The 15,032-nt window shown below is 49.4% G+C and overlaps 1 pseudogene; it reads right to left on the bottom strand.

Moving 5' to 3' along the window:
* Window positions 1-4,547: 4,547 nt before the first annotated feature.
* On the bottom strand, window positions 4,548-5,591 carry LOC149357053 (uncharacterized; annotated as a pseudogene).
* Between the last annotated feature and the right edge of the window lie 9,441 nt (window positions 5,592-15,032).

A 15,032-nucleotide genomic window follows, 5' to 3' on the forward strand; every position in this document is an offset into this window, starting at 1 on the left:
GCCCCTACCGCGCAATATGAGCGCTAGTCTCCATCAGGGTAGGCGGCAGGCCCGAGCGAGCTATTACACGAAAACATACAGCAACCGCTCCGATATACTTTATGTCGACGCGGCAGAAAATTCGAAACCACGATATTTCACGGCAGTCGCTGCCTATAAAGACGGCACAGTGGGGGCCGCCGCCACTATCCGGACTAATTCGCCTGCAGAAGCGGAAGGAGCCTCCATCGCACTTGCTCTGGCCCACTCCACCTTTGACAATAACGTAACCGAAATTTGCACAGATTTTCAGGCCGCGTACCGCCACTACCTAAAGGGCGTGGCGACGCCGGCAACACATCGTATTCTTGCCACAGTCACCTCTCTCGACCGAACGGTTACTCTGTCGTGGGTCCCTGGGCATGCCTCGATCCCCGGTAATGAGCGCGTTCATGCGCTGGCCCGAGAACTCTCCTTCCGGACCCCGGATGATCAGGCACCCAACCCTGCGAAAGAGGCTACATCGGTCCTGTATACATATCATCAAATTACAACATTCTACAAACTCAGCCGCATGACACTGCCACCACCCCACAGTACCTTGTCGCCCTCATCCAGCGCCACATGGCGACAATTACAGACAGGCTGTTTTATATCCCCCCACCGTCTCTCATGCTTTCACCCCACATTTCCTCCTGATCGTACCACCTGTGGCGTGCCCAGATCCACACTTTTCCACTACCTTTGGGAATGTCCTTCCCCAAAGGCAGTACCCCATGCCCAATCCCACTCATTCTTCCTGGGAGGCTGCTTTACGGACCGCTCAGCCCGCCGGCGAGAAATGGCTGGTGGATCGGGCTTTACGTGAAGCGTAAGCCCGTGGAGTACTAAACCAGTAGGGCAGCACCCTGGAAGATTTTTTTTTGTGTAATAAAGTTGTTTCCATCCATCCATCCTGCTGAGTAGCCGAGCACTCCAACCTCTGAGCCACCGCGGCGGTAACTACCGATTGTGGAAAACGTGTTATGAGCGGAGCGCCGCAGGTGGCACTTGTTGAAGAGGCGATTTGCAACGCACAGCGTGAAAGTGTGTTGCAGTTTAACACGAGACGTGATCGGTTGCGGCGATTGCATCGCGCCCTCGTGCAGTGGCCAGCAAAGCTGACCTGTTTGCTCAGCCACGGGTTTGAAACGCCGTTGTGGCAATATTAATCCCTTGAACTCATGCGCGCTAACGGTGTCCGATAAATTACGTTGGCTTTACCCTTCCGGTACTGTGTGAATTGAGAATGCAATAGACGCTTCATTTGCAAACACCGCTCGCCTTTATTTTTTTAGAACTACCGGGCATAATTTCCTTAGTTATTGAGCCGCACAAAGAAGAACATTAGCACTGCATCTGAATGCCTTCTATCGACTTAAAGGCCCCGATGTCCTCGTCGGCGTTGTGAGCGAGAAATCATGGGCATGGTTCTGTCAGGTGGTTCCCAGAGAGCAACCTAGGAGGCGCATGGGCCGCCTTGGTCACGTGTCCTTGTTGTGGCATCACAACGTTCCCACCGGATAGTGATCAAACTGCCGACCGTGGCAGTTAAATAAATTATTGGCCGCTCGGGCAGGGGAACCCGGGTCCCACAAGGCCCATCGCTTAACCACTGCACCAGTGCGACTGGAGGGGTATGAGGACTCCCAATGATCTATCAGTGTAAAATAGTGAATGGCCTGCATATACGGGAATTAACCCATCATGCTATCGCGTCGTACTCTTAATGCGCAGTTTAAGTTTTCTCTCCAATTTTAATTTTTTTTTACGCGACCGCATTAAAAGTCCCGTTCGGACGGAAACCCATTGTCAGGATCGTTGACACTGGAAAATCCTGATTGGTCGAGAAGGTAGTGGAGTAGGAAAGTTATTTTGCTTATATAAAAAAGCAAATGTGGTCAGTGGGAACAGAAACCTCCACTGAGCAACCTGCGATAAGTTCGATAAATAGAGGCCTTGTACGAGTATCTCCCAGCGCACAGCAGGAAAATTACACGAGAGGGCCACATAGTTAATGAGGGTCAATAATTATAGGCACTAAATAATGTGGACGACGATGTGCAATAAAACAGTTTATGATTTCAACAAGTGTGTCGGTGTCTGCAAAACTGTGCGCCAGGGGACACCCTAGTGACCGTACGGACACTTTAACGCTATCACGTCGTACTATTAAGATGAACTGAAGTTTGCCAGTTCTTTTCCTGTCAAGTAACAATCCTTAATCATGCCGAATATGCAATGCTAGATTAAAACTAAAGGAGCAGTTACTACCAGTAACGTGAATTGCAGCGAGGCATTCTCTAGCACGCAGATCTGAGGCCTCGCGACAACGTCACTCTGTCCTGATACTGGGACCAGTGCCATGGTTATACGCACCCTGGGCACATGCGCGTAATATGAGGGCTGCGCGGTGGCCCTGAGGCCTTGAACGGTCCAAACTCGCTTGCATAATAAAATTTTGCCATCCATCATGGGGGCGCAAGCATTTGGACGTCCGGATTTTAGGGGTCCTGTCGCGTAGCGCGTTTGAGGTCGGCTTTCCTTTTGTGTTGACCCCTTTTCCAACGGCCGCATGTTAGTTGGCTTTGGCCTCCCCCTGATGTCAAGTGGCCCAAGCCCGAACTTGCCTCCTGACTCCATCCACGGCTGCCCAATGCTGATGTTAGCGTTTCTTTGTGACCTCAGCTGCCCGTCTACGCAGGTCTTCTGAGACTCCGGGCTCGTTTTTGCAATCTTACGAGCGCCGCAAATCTTGTGTGTGCGCAGGGCCTACAGTTCCGTGGCTTCTGAAACAACCACACAATGCCTTTGCTACTCAAGAGGTGCAATATTACTATCGCTTCACGCCATCACACCGAACGATGCATTAGGTTGTAGCAAAGAAAAATGCGTCTCGGTGTCACACACGCATGCGCCACCCAATGCGTAGCGTCCTCGCTGCTCTCCTCGTGTCCCCTCTTTCCCTTCTCACACACTTTCCCTCTCTCTTCTTCGCGTAAGCCCAGGAACAGTTGTTATTTCGTCATGACAGCAAAGTGTGCGTTAGAAACTTTCTCACTAAAATCAACACAGGCTTGCAGAAAAAAAAATAAAAACGCCTACAATACCTGTTCTTACCCACTGCTTGCTCTTCAGCAGGGAGGAAAAACTAACGCTCGGTTTCATTTCTGAGAAGATTGGTTACCACTGGACGATGTGGAACGTGCTGCTGAACGGCGTTCCAGAACTCGTCAACAACATGCTGTCGCCATCAAAGGAAAGGTCTACTCGTTCCACCCGTTCTACAACTACCACGATGACAGCGATGAAATCTTAGGCATATCCGCTTAGACGTATACAACATCTTCCACCCTGCAACGTGCAAGTGGGGTGTGCCGCTGTCTGTGCTGCACCCCGAAGGCGAGCCCATTAGCTTTAGCGACCACAGCGTTGTCGCCTGCGGTGACTGTGCCTACACGTGGGGGAGCTCCTCGGACATAAGGTCACGGATTGGCTGCTTATACCGGTTGTATAAGCAGCCGCTCGGAAATGTGCGGCCAAATGGCGCCACTGAGCATCTTCTCGGCTTGTGTGCTGCGTCAACGGATGTACGTCTTTGATTTCTTGGACCCGGAATCCTCACACCGTGTATATTATCTTGACCTTGAGAGCCTGACGTGGCATAGCGCTCCGACCAGTGCAGAGGCCCCGGCTAGCCGCTGCTTCCACAAGGCGTCCGCAGTCGGAACCCGAATGTATGTTTGGGGTGGCCAGGCGTTGGACACGGAGGTCAACGACTTGTCAACTATTACTGTTAGCCTCCCTCTGTGTTGCGAGGTGTGTAGCTCACCGCCAGTAATATCCTATCAATATTTAGAACTTCGAATACAAGGTTACCCTCGACGCAGTGACGTGACAAATTTTGGCTTTTTCGACGGGTTACATGTACTGGATCTGTTGCTTTGCCTGCGGGCTTTTCGAAAGTGCATGTATTTTGGCGCGGTGTGAGCAAAATTTGTTGGGCCATGGGTAACTGCGTTTTGGAAATTCTAAAAACTGATATGGACATTACTTGAAGTGAACTACGTGCCTTTCAATTAATAGAGACTAGCACTAAGAGAAAAAAAATTGCCGGGGGATTATCTTTGGTAAAGCCTGGTAGGTTGCGAAAGCAGGTGTTTTATAATGCTCTGAACGAACAAACGTAGCGTTTAAACAGGACACAGAAAGATGAGGACAGGACGGGGCTACCAGTAGCCCCGTCCTGTCCTCATCTTTCGGTGTCCTGTTTAAACGCTACGTTTGTTCCTTCAGATTATGTATGACCACCTGGACCCGCAGTGTACTCTGTTTTATACTGCATATGCAGCGCCTCTAGTGGGAAGAGCGCGGCGCGCCGTGCCAAGCGGCCGCCGCTACCCGACGAGCCGAGTTGGTAGCCAGGCTCTTGTTGTTGTTGATAAACCTTTATTTTCCATCAGAATGGAGGCCCCCTACTCCCTACCTCCGGCACGCAGGCCGAGGGGCAGGGGCCGGGACCTCCGGGACTAGAGACAGGCAAGGAGCTTCTGGCTCCTCGCGGCAGCTATCGCCAGATGGACCGCTTTCTTCTGCACGACGGGGTCCGTGCTTTGCAGAAGGGTTTCCCAGGCCTCTCTACTGTCCATTTTCTCTCGGAACCCTGGAGAATCCGCACATTCCCAAATCACATGGTCGAGGGTCCCCCTCTCCCCGCACTTCCTACACTTATCATCAATATCCTAATCTTTTAAGATATGCTGTGCCCACACTGGGTGTATGAAATTTTTAGCCTGTAGTCTCCTCCAAGCCGTAGCCTCTGTGTTAGCGAGCTCTTTGTCCGGGGGAGGAAAGAGTATCCTGTTTAGTTTGTAATTTTCCACTATTTCTGTGTAATTTATCAGTCTCTCGTCCAGTTCCTTGTTATCGGGCGGTCCTGCCGCGGCTCGGAAGTAGAGATCTCGAGCCAGGGCGTTTGCCGCCTCGTTTCCTGGAACTGCCTCGTGAGCTGGTGTCCAAACGAGACTAATATTTCTATTTATTCTGCGTCCCTCTAGAATTCGCAGTGCTTCCTGTGTTATTCTGCCTCGGGCATAATTTTGGAGAGCAGTCTTGCTATCGCTAATTATGTATTGTGCCTCCGTTCCCACGCAAGCGAGCGCTATTGCAACTTCTTCAGCCGACTCTGGATTTCGACTGCGTATGGTTGCGGAAGGTACAGCTGTACCCCGGCTACTAACGACCGTTGCCACCGCTGCTCCCAGTTTCCCGCTAGCCGCATCCGTGTAGGCCACTGCTTTCTCATTCATTTCGCCGAAGCGTTTGGTGAGCGCCTCAGCTCTCTTTTCCCTCCTTTCTTTGTGAAATGTAGGGTGCGTGTTTCTGGGTAAAGGATCTACCCTGATCTTTTCTCTGATGTCCCTTGGGATGTGCCGCTTTACTAGAATACCCTTTTCCGTCTGGAGTCCTACCATGCTTAGAATCGCCCCTCCTGTGTTTGATTGACTTAATCTGTCTCGCTGCGCCGTTCTCGTGGCTTCAGCAATCTCTCTCCATGTATTGTGAATACCCATGTCTAGGAGTCTTTCAGTGGAGGTGCTATGGGCAGGCCTAGAGCCCGTTTGTAGCATCCCCTTATGATCGTGTCTAGTTTATCCCGTTCTGAGGCGCGGATCTTCAAGTAGGGTGTAGCATAGCTTATCCGACTGATAACGTATGCTTGCACCAACTTGATCAAGCTTTTCTCTCTTAGCCCTCGTCCTTTGAGTGCTATTCTTCTAAATATCGCTATGGCTTGCGCCGCATATCCCTCGAGCTTCTTCAGGGTTTCCCCGTTGTATCCGTCGCTCTGAATATGCAGTCCTAATATTCTAATCCTATCCACCATCGGCACGGGGTTTCCTCCGACCGTGATGTTGAAGTTGTTACTCTGTTTGAGTCTCAAGTGCTTAGGGTTATACACCAGAAGCTCGGATTTCTCTGGTGAGCACGCTAGCCCTCTATTCGCTGCGTATTTTACCACTACGTCCGCTGCCTCCTGTAGTTTATGCTCTATTTCGGCATCGCTGCCCTGATTGACCCAGATATTTACGTTATCAGCACAGATACTAAAGTGTATGTTGCCAATCTTTTTGAGCTTTTCCCGGAGACCTCTCATAGCAAGGTTAAATAGAAGCGGGGATAAGACCGATCCTTGCGGGGTGCCCCTACTCCCTAGCGTAATTACCCCCGACTCTATGTCTTGATATCTTATTTTCGCTGTTCTATTTGTCAGAAAGTCCTTTATATAGTCATAGGTTTTTTGGCCTGCTCCTATCTCTTGGAGTTCCTCTAGGATGGTCTCGTGCTTTACATTGTCGAAAGCTTTTTTGAGGTCCAGCCCAAGAATTACTTTTGCATCCCTATAATTGGAGTCTATGATGCCATGATTCAGTCGTAACATTACATCCTAAGTGCTTAGCTTTGGTCTGAATCCGACCATCTCGTCAGGCCATAAGCTGTTATCCTCCATGTAGAGATTTAATCTCGTTTGAACTACATGTTCCATCAGCTTTCCTACGCATGAGGTCAGGGATATTGGCCTGAGGTTCTCCAGCTTTGGTGGCTTGCCCGGCTTGGGGATTAAAGTTATGCTGGCCTCTTTCCATTGTTTGGGTAGCGTTCATTTTTCCCTACTTGTTGCATGTATTTTGTGAGAGCAATGATGGACTCGTCATCTAAATTTCTAAGTATCTTATTTGTTATACCATCCGGCCCTGGGGCGGACTTTGTTTTAAGTCTGATTAACTCCGCTCTAACCTCCGCCTCCCTTATGGGTGCGTCGAGCTCCTCTCTTACTACACCTTTATAAGCCGGCAAGTCAAGTTATATTTCCTGTATAGGTCTGTTCTATTTCCTTCATGAATTCCTTGTCTTCCCCCTGGTAGGCATGTCTAGTTTTCTTTAGCTTAATGTTCGATTGAGTTTTCGATTGAGTTGGGTCTAACTGGTGGCGTAGGATATTCCACGTCTTGGCTAGACTCATTCCTTTCTCCATATCATCGCATACACAGCATCAATTTTGTTCACATAGCTGCATGGTGTACCTCTCGATTTCTTTATTGGGTCTAGCTATCCTCCTTTTCAGGTTTCAGTTCCACCTTTGTTTTTTAAGCCTGCGTTCTAACCCGCGTTTCGCCTCCCACATGTGGAGTAGCTTGCTGTCGGCTATCGCTGGGGCGTCCTGTCCTTCTAAAGCTACTGTTGCCTTAGCTACATGCTTTTTAAGCTTGCTCGTCCAGCTTTCTAAGTCAGTAATGTCTTCAGCCGGGATACCTTCCCACATTTCCCCAAACCTTTCCCATTTCGTGATCTTCGCTTGCTGAGAGCGATCTTCCGAAAGTCCTGTTTCCAGGGTAGTTGCTATTATGTAATGGTCGCTTCCTAAGTCCTGCTCTGTATTCTCCCACCTAATGGCAGGTGCGTTTTTGGAGAGCGTCAGATCAGGAGATGTGTCTGCCATTACGCTATTTCCTTTCCTTGTCGGGCAGCCAGAGTCTGTGTGCAGCGTGAGGCCTAGCTCTTGGATGTCCTCCCACAGCTGTCTGCCTTTGCTATCTTTTTTCTTGTAGCCCCATTCTTCATGGTGCGCATTAAAATCTCCAACTCTCGCTCCTGGGATGACGTCACGCCATAACGTCACTAGCGCCTGTAGCGGGAGGAGCGCGGCGCGCCGTGCCAAGCGGCCGCCGTTACCCGACGAGCCGAGTTGTTGCCTGTCTCTCGCTCCTGGTAGACGTCACGCTGTCACATCGCTAGGTATCGTATGACGTTAGATGTGAATCTAAAGGTCAACGTGACAGGTGGCTGCCGCTACGCGAAAGGCAGTTCTTGGGAGTAGTATGGCCTTCGCAATAAAAATTGGCAGAGGTTTAGCACTGCTTAAACTGGGTAAATCACGTTAGAAATGGTGCGCGCGTTCTTCTGGTGATTCTTCGGCGCGTTGCCTTCGGCTGGTAGCATTGCGGCGTACCTGAGCAGTCAGGTGTTGAGATTCATCGGTTATCGATGACCTGGAACAACTCTGCGAGGTAGAACGGTGTCGCCGAGCTGCATCCTTAGCACGACGCTTTGCAAGACGTTCTTCAAGCTGTTTTGGCGTCTCTTGTGCACGTTGTCGCTTTCTCGCTTCTTCCTATCACTGCCACTTCTCCTTAGAGGACTGCATTGCAAAGCATTCACGCCAAGGCAAGCGTGCATTTATAGACGCTCTACAGCGCGGGAGCGTGGGCGCCGCCATATTTGGTCACGTCACCATTCCGCCACGCTGCCAGGGAGTCCACAGAACGCCATCGCCCGTTCGGCTGTACGCCTTGCTCGTCGGCTAATTGGTTTTTGAGGAAAGGAAATGTATCTGTATCACATATCTCGGTGGACACCTGAACCTCGCCGTAACGAGAATGGCGGAAGATTGGAGTGAACGAAGACACTGTATTCATTAGACGCGCGTTTGTTGATTCGAAACCATCCAGCTGGAATAGCGGAGTGGTTAGCGTGCTCGCCTCGCACTCCGGAGACCGTGGTTCTATTCCCCAACTCAGCCAGTTTCCTACTCGGTGGTATTTATATATGTGGTCTGATTAGAAATTAAGCGAATTGCTTAACCGATATCATTCGAACGCCATCGATGCACTGCGCGCCAATGCTGCTAACTCCGGCTTCGAAGGCCAGAAGTGGCGGACCTCCTAGTTGCGCCATCTGTCGTATACAGAGCAAACTGCCCGGCGCCGCGGGCCGCGCGGCGTGGCGATGATGCTCCCATCTGGCGGAGCGCGGTTGAAGCAACGTTGTTCAAGGTCATCCGTCCCTACCGGCCCGGGCTACGCGTGAAAGCGAAACCTACAGTAGTATTTCTAACACAATCAAATTAACTAGTCAATTTAAGCTATGCTACTAGTCAATTTCAGCTATGCTGGTTAGCACACTTTAGCTGTATGCGGACAGGCGACAGCGCTGGGAATGCTAAGCCGTAAAGGACACTCCTACAGAAAAAGGCGCGTTTTAAAAATTGCGTAACAACTTATTTTATACATCCGGCATACGCCTAACACGGTGATGGAACACATTCAGGAGAGCTTAACATGGCCAACGCTTTCCTTTTTTGTTTTTATATGGGAATAAAGATTACAATTTGGATTTCGTCGTGTATGGAATTTTTTTCTTTCTTTCGAATTCACTCATGCAGAACAGAAGAAACTCATGCGACTTGACTCCAACATCATTACATAGTAATTTGGATTGCAGGTAGATGGTTTCACGTCAAAACGAAAACCACAGTTGTAAGTAAAGATGGTAATGGGTGCCGATTTTGGGCTTCGACTGGAATCGTGCGCATGGTAGAAAAGTTATTTCTTGACACTCTCGAATGAAAGAAAAAATATATCTTTTGTTCCTGCGCAGCTTCTGGAAGTAACTCTTTGCCCAGACGTTATTATTTGATCGTTTCAACAGGTTTGAATTCATAAATGCATTGAACGATTGCTTTTGCTATTTGAAAGTTTTTTTATTCAACTTACACAATGCTGCTGGATGTCATGGCAAGAAAGCTGCAAGAAAAGCTTGACAAGGCCTGGACACTAGCGAATAACAGAGCAGGAGTGCAGAGATGAGGCTGAATAACTTACAAATTAACATTATAAATATCATGCGGATTGGCACCCGAAAGAAAACGAAAAGCAGAACCTGTTTACATATGCATTAAACCTGTTTTATAAACACTTTTACAAAGAGGTGCGCCTCGGAAGTGAATGTCAAATAAATAAACTAACGTGAAATAAATACTGCACAAAATATAGCAGCGACTCAAAGTGAATACATAATACTCCATTGTCTGCATTCGTACAAAATACTGCATCCAACGTCTTTAAAGTGAGCATGTCGACATAAAGTAGTTAAAAAAAATGACTTCGAGGGAACAGAAACAGAGCAATGAGGCTGCATCCGTGTCGTGGTGCGGAATCGAGCAGACTAATGTTCTGCAGGATATATGATTACTTGGTTAACCATTAGTGGTGTTACAGTTGAACATGTCATGTAGCGCTCTAGGAGATTACGTAGTGAAGTACAGGCGGCAACTATCTAATTTATTGAATATATCTGCTGCGTTATGCGCCATCTACAGCCTAAATCATGCCATGCGATGACGTTGCATTACCAACTTCGCATAAATTGGCGTTTAACGTGTATTATTTTTTTCTGCCAGCCCTGATAGGTTAGTGAAAACGTTTCGTACTTGCCTTTCCTCTATATTAGCCTGTGGAGCAAATGGTATTTGTAAACGCGTTAAATACTTTTTGTTCCGTGTGAAAGAACAGTTCTTTAGCTGGGTGCATGTTGACACGTTGGAAGATCGTTTCGTTTATTGGGGTGTAACGTCCCAAAGCGACTGAGGCTATGAGGGACGCCGTAGTGAAGGGCTCCGGAAATTTCGACCACCTGGGATTCTTTAACGTGCACTGACATCGCACAGCACACGGGCCTCTAGAATTTCGCCTTCAAGAAATTCAGCCGCCGCGGCCGGGATCGAACCCGCGTCTTTCGGGTCAGCAACCGAGCGCCGTAACCACTGAGCCACCGCGGCGGGGCTGACACGTTGGAAGAAGAGCGAACTGCTTTTAACGCTGTAGTGGTAAGGGTACCGTTCAGCGGAGAACCCCGCGTAGTTGGCGTCTTCACCGGTGTGCGCGGAAAACGGGATTGGTCGAGAGGGTGCTGACGTCACACGTGGAGCCGTGGAATCAAAAGTGATAAAAAACTGCAAAACTAATGAATAGAAGGTGAAAACAAGACTCTAATGTCTTTGGACGTCTAAGTATAGAAAGCAATTCAGTTGCGCTGCAAGCAAATTTTGGGGCAATTGGTCGTGAATCGAACGCTTGACCTGTCGTTTGCGAGTCGGGCATGCTGACCCAAAACCAGGGAAGCTTGTTTTTCTAACATGACACTTAAGCCATTTTGGAAATAAAGATTTCATTTATAAATTATTTACAAAGTACTCAGCTAGCGGCTGCACTCCACTACCATGACAAAAGACAACACAACTAAAAGGGCTAGGCAGACTTCTTATTTTGGATGAAAAAAAAACACAGGCCAGACATTTTCTTTTTATTCAACATGGTATTTATTACATTCATGCAATGTTCTACGTCTATGAACTGTGTGCAATCCTTTAGAAAAAAAATCTTGGATTAACACGACGCGTTCAAGTCACCAAATATTGGAAAAGAGACGATGGAGAGAGCACATGACTAACACATCATAATACGACAAACCTAAGCATGAAGCAACAGAAAAAAGACAATGAAGAGCACATTAGTAAGAGCGAGTGCCACTCGGGTCTGAACACATTGTGGGGTTACATTCCCTTTAAGTGAACAATCATCATTCTGAAGTGACCTTTTGCAGAAACAAGATTCACAATGCCAGTATATCATGAGCGCTTTCCAGAAGCCGTGTAGCTCAGTTAAAAAGAACAAAGGGTCATTAGCAAATGAAAGTCCAGTGTGATATCGTAGAGAATGCGGTGTCTAAACTTCTTTTGCAATGTCTGTTGTATGATATCACAGAAGACTATTAAGTCTTGATTGATGAAACAATGCTCAATTGTTTCAGGAGCGTTGCAAACGGAGGCGGGGCGGGGGGGGGGGGGCATTACAGAGGTGTAAATTCGCCGTTGACTGAAAAATTTCCCTTTGGTCTAATCACGTTTGAGCGGGCAATGTGTCAGTGTAAATTTTTAAAAAAACGCACCCTTTTTTCTGTACACCTTGCTCCATTAAATAAAATACGCAGCGCGATACATGGGCGGAAAAAAGAGCATACAAACTAAATCGTTGTACAACCACTTTCCCAATACTGAAAACCGGAAATCATTGGTGAAAAGAACAAGTAGGAAACGAAGAGCTAAGTACAACGGCATGCATTAAGCCCGACAAAAAGGGGCTACCAGATACATTTGAAGACTGAGTAGGGTTCGGTAAAACATAAACTAACTTGACTTGCAAAAATGCATGCACTATTGAACGCGTAATGTCGCGCAAAAACATGAAACGTGAAACTACCTATCCGACATACAGGAAAATAAACAGGCCGCCAGCGTTTACAGACCAGAACAAGTAATCAGGAGAGACAGATTAAAAATTTGAGTCTAACATAAAAGTAGCGAAACTTTTTGAAAACCTGGATATAAAGTACTGTGCAAATAATATTTTCGAGTACATAAGGAATTTTAGGGCGAGAGACAGATTTCAGGCGGTCACCGTGCCAAAATCAAGGTACCGTAAGAGACAGATGTCTGAGAAGTTAGAACAGTGCTGAAAAGTTTGCACGCGGGCTTTACCATTACTGTGCGCGTATGGACCCCTGAACTTGCTTGGACATCTCGTGGTTTTGGACTCTTTAAGTTCCCTGCGTGTGTGTGTGTGCACCGGGCGACATCAGTCGCCGCAATGTATGTTTGTTTTGTAGAGGGACCGATGTCCCTTTTTGGTCCTGGGTTCAATAAACTTCTCTTAAAGCCCTCTTATTACGGACACTGAAAGAGACGCCAAGGTGCTTGAGTAGCCTAGGTGTCCAGTCCACACCAGCATATTCAGCAATAAAACGTGATATTGACGCCAGCGCCCGTGCAGACGGAAGCGCCTCTCAAGAAGAAGAGGAAGTGTGGGTGTGAAAGTGAAAGTGACCGGGAAGCGCACGTCTGTTGACCCGCTGTGGACCCTTAGCCGCTGATTACCAACGTGACATCTGGTGGAGGAGCTGGGTACGTCGTTAATGCACCGTACGCCCCCTTCAAGCCGCAATTCGAGCCCCGTACAAATACCGAAGTTCGACACGCCAGTCCACCAGGGCAGTCGCCGATTACAGGGCTTACCTCCCGAATTTGGACTGCTCCCTGTTTCCCATTGTTCACGGAGGGCAGGAGGGCAGGTTCACGGAGGGCCTACAACGGCCCAGCTAGAGTGTCGCCGGTCCTGCTCCACCACTAGCGAGAGCCACCCCATTTTCGCGGTCAACCACACGAGGACGCCGAAGACTGGCTGGACCAGTATGACCGGGTGGCCATCTACAGTGGTTGGGGCGCTGACTACAAAATGCGGCATGTTTATTTCGCCCTTGAAGACTAACCGAAGGACCTGGTTTCTGAACAATGAATCTAGCCATGGAACGTGGGATACGTTCAAGACAGAGTTCCTCCAAACCTTCAAGGACAGCACGTCGCGCAGAGAGAAGGCCGACCTGCTTTTAAAAGCCAGACATCAACTCCCCAGCGAGAGTGTGACGGTGTATGCTGAGGAAATGAAGAGGCTGTTCCGGTGTGCCGACCCAAACATGTCGGAGGAGAGGAAGGTGAGCTTCCTGATGAAAGGTGTCAAGGAGAAGCTGTTCGCCGGCCTGGTTCGAAGTCCTCCAGTCACGGTAGCTGACTTCGTAAAGGAGGCGAGCACCATCGAAAAGTCTTTGGACATGAGGGCCCGGCAGTACGATCGTACAACAGCGTCGATGCTCACGGCCACTGTGGAGGACGCCACGGTGAAGTCGGCAGACTCCTTACGTGAGATGATACGTAGTATTGTGAGGGAGGAACCGGCAAAGCTCTTTCCGGACAAGGAAAAACCTCCGCCTAGCACTCTTGCTGACGTTGTCCGTGAGGAGGTGCAGCAAGCTCTAGGCACTTGTACAGCACTACCTGTTGCCGGCCCTGTGCAGCCTCAGCCACCGAATCTCAGCTACGCCGCCGTCACACGCCGTTTTATTCAATCGCAGCCGAACCGACGCTACGACACACCTGCCTCCGCCGCTACACGAACTCCACCTCCCCAGCCGAATTCTCCACAGCGGCTAGGACGCCGAAGAACGGATGTCTGGAGAGCGCCAGATATTCAGCCGCTGTGTTACCACTGCGGTGAGGCTGGACATGTTTATCGTCGCTGCCCAGACAGGGAGATGGGCCTTCGAGGATTCCCCGTCGGTTGTCATCGTCCGATGTATGGAGAACGACCGCAGGAGATCGCGGACTACATCTCGCAAGCGGACTCCGTACAGCGCCGTTTCTCTCGATCTCCATCCCCGCGTCGCTACAGTTCCCCAGGGCGAGGCCAGTCTCCGAGTCCCCGGAGGGGAAACTAGATGCAGCAGCCGCTGGAGGTGCGGCTGCTCAACGACAAAGTATACAAGATCCTCCATCGCCATTAGACAGTTCTCAACCAACGCCGAATTCCGTAGCCGTACCGAAGATTCTTGAGCCCACGTACCTCAAAACTAGCCGATGTCCTGACGCACCCCCCATGGCCGCGACGCCTTTCCCCGATGCCGAACTCCTTCAACGCACCGCAGCCGAGACCAAACGCCTCGACATCCCCAAAGTAAGACACCACCAACTGCCGACTTGGAGATTTTGGTTGACGGCGCCGATGTAACCGCGCTGGTGGATACTGGTGCCGATTATTCAGTACTTAGTGGACAATTCGCCGCGGCAAAAAGAAGGTCACAACCGCTTGGGATGGCCCACAGATGCGTACTGCAGGAGGACATTAATTACATCTACGGGAACGTGCACGTCGAGGGTAACCGTGCAAGGTCAAACATTCTTGGCGACGTTCGTAGTGTTAGCCGAGTGCTCCCGAGACGTCATACTCGGTATGGATTTTCTGACCGAAAACGGTGCAGTTATTGATCTGCAATCGCAGTCCGTCCAGTTCTCGACCGAGAAGGCCATATCCGTGGATAGTGTTCTCCCAGCGGCGCTGCACATTCTGGACGAACACGTGACCGTGCCTCCACGTTCCAGTGTGATGGTAACCGTCGGCTCAAAGCACATACGGGAACTTGAGGGTGTCGTCGAAAGCAAGCAGCTGTTGCTACTGGACAGTGGAACTTCCGTCGCCAGGGCGGTTGTCTTCCTTGAAGGTAGCAAGGCCAACGTTCTTCTCACGAACTTCAGCAACGAACACCAACACCTTAACAAGGGAACGACT

This window comes from Amblyomma mixtum, chromosome 3 (genome assembly GCF_055824585.1).
Source record: "Amblyomma mixtum isolate Tamu chromosome 3, ASM5582458v1, whole genome shotgun sequence".
Classification (NCBI taxonomy): Eukaryota; Metazoa; Arthropoda; class Arachnida; order Ixodida; family Ixodidae; genus Amblyomma; species Amblyomma mixtum.